Consider the following 2553-nt stretch of genomic DNA (forward strand, 5'->3'; position numbering starts at 1 on the left):
CCCCTCCCTATCTGTGTAACACCATCCAGCCCCTACACCCACTCCCTATCTCTGTAGCCCCCTACAGTCCCTACACCCCTCCCTATCTCTGTAACCCCCTCCAGCCTCTACACCCCTCCCTATCTCTGTAAGGTTCCCCAACCCCTACACCCCCTCCCTATCTCTGTAAGCCCCTCCAGCCACTACACCCCCTCCCTATCTCTGTAAACTTCCCAAACCCCTACACCCCCTCACTATCCCTGTAACCCCCTCCAACCCCTACACCCCTCCCTATCTCTGTAACCCCCTCCAGCCACTACACCCCTCCCTATCTCTGTAACCCCCTCCAGCCCCCGCACCCCTCCCTATCTCTGTAAGCCCCTCCAGCCCCTACATCCCTCCCTATCTCTGTAACCCCTCCAGCCCCCACACCCCTCCCTATCTCTGTGTCCCCCTCCAGCCCCTACACCCCTCCCTATCTCTGTGTCCCCCTCCAGCCCCTACACCCCTCCCTATCTCTGTGTCCCCCTCCAGCCCCTACACACCCTCCCTATCTCTCTAACCCCCTCCAGCCCCTACACCCCCTCCCTATCTCCGTAACCCTATCCAGCCACTTCACCCCCAACCTATCTCTGTAACCCCCTCCAGCCCCTACATCCCTCACTATCTCTGTAACCCCCTCCAGCCCCCACACCCCCTCCCTATCTCTGTAACCCCCTCCAGCCCCTACACCCCCTCCCTATCTCTGTAACCCCCTCCAGCCCCTACACCCCCTCCCTATCTCTGTAAGCCCCTCCAGCCACTACACCCCCTCACTATCCCTGTAACCCCCTCCAACGCCTACACCCCCTCCCTATCTCTGTAACCCCCTCCAACCCCTACACCTCTCCCTATCTCTGTAACCCCCTCTAGCACCTACATCCCTCCCTATCTCTGTAACCCCCTCCAGCCCCTACACCCCTCCCTATCTCTGTAACCCCTTCCAGCCTACACCCCCTCCCTATCTCTGTAACCTCCTCCAGCCCCTACATCCCTCCCTATCTCTGTAAGCCCCTCCAGCCACTACACCCCCTCACTATCCCTGTAACCCCCTCTAGCCCCTACATCCCTCCCTATCTCTGTAACCCCTTCCAGCCCCTACACCCCTCCCTATCTCTGTAAGCCCCTCCAGCCACTACACCCCCTCACTATCCCTGTAACCCCCTCCAACGCCTACACCCCCTCCCTATCTCTGTAACCCCCTCCAACCCCTACACCCCTCCCTATCTCTGTAACCCCCTTCTAGCCCCTACACCCCTCCCTATCTCTGTAAGCCCCTCCAGCGCCTACACCCCCTCCCTATCTCTGTAACCCCCTCTAGCCCCTACATCCCTCCCTATTTCCGTAACCCCTTCCAGTCTACACCCCCTCACTATCCCTGTAACCCCCTCTAACCCCTACACCCCTCCCTATCTCTGTAACCCCTTCCAGCCCCTACATCCCTTCCTATCTCTGTAACCCCCTCCAGCCCCTACACCCCTCCCTATCTCTGTAACCCTCTCCAGCCCCTACACCCCTCCCTATCTCTGTAACCCCCTCCAGCCCCTACACCCCTCCCTATCTCTGTAACCCCCTCCAGCCCCTACACCCCCTCCCTATCTCTGTAACCCCTTTCAGACCCTACACCCCTCCCTATCTCTGTAACCCCTTTCTGCCCCTACACCCCTTCCTATCTCTGTAACCCCCTCCAGCCCCTACACCCCTCCCTATCTCTGTAACCCCCTCTAGCCCCTACACCCCTCCCTATCTCTGTAAACCCTTCTAGCCCCTACACCCCTTCCTATCTCTGTAACCCCCTCCAGCCCCTACACCCCTCCCTATCTTTGTAACCCCCTCTAGCCCCTACACCCCTCCCTATCTCTGTAAACCCCTCTAGCCCCTACACCCCCCTCCCTATCTCTGTAACCCCCTCTAGCCCCTACACCCCCTCCCTATCTCTGTAACCCCCTCCAGCCCCTACACCCCCTCCCTATCTCTGTAACCCCCTCTAGCCCCTACACCCCCTCCCTATCTCTGTAACCCCCTCCAGCCCCTACACCCCCTCCCTATCTCTGTAACCCCCTCTAGCCCCTACACCCCTCCCTATCTCTGTAACCCCCTCTAGCCCCTACATCCCTCCCTATTTCCGTAACCCCTTCCAGCCTGCACCCCCTCACTATCCCTGTAACCCCCTCTAACCCCTACACCCCTCCCTATCTCTGTAACCCCTTCCAGCCCCTACACCCCTTCCTATCTCTGTAACCCCCTCCAGCCCCTACACCCCTCCCTATCTCTGTAACCCTCTCCAGCCCCTACACCCCTCCCTATCTCTGTTACCCCCTCCAGCCCCTACACCCCTCCCTATCTCTGTAACCCCCTCCAGCCCCTACACCCCCTCCCTATCTCTGTAACCCTCTCCAGCCCCTACACCCCTCCCTATCTCTGTTACCCCCTCCAGCCCCTACACCCCTCCCTATCTCTGTAACCCCCTCCAGCCCCTACACCCCCTCCCTATCTCTGTAACCCCCTCCAGCCCCTACACCCCCTCCCTATCTC

Source organism: Chiloscyllium plagiosum, unplaced genomic scaffold (assembly GCF_037043375.1).
Source record: "Chiloscyllium plagiosum isolate Xiang-an unplaced genomic scaffold, Cpla_swu_hap1 HiC_scaffold_38, whole genome shotgun sequence".
In the NCBI taxonomy this organism is placed as follows: Eukaryota; Metazoa; Chordata; class Chondrichthyes; order Orectolobiformes; family Hemiscylliidae; genus Chiloscyllium; species Chiloscyllium plagiosum.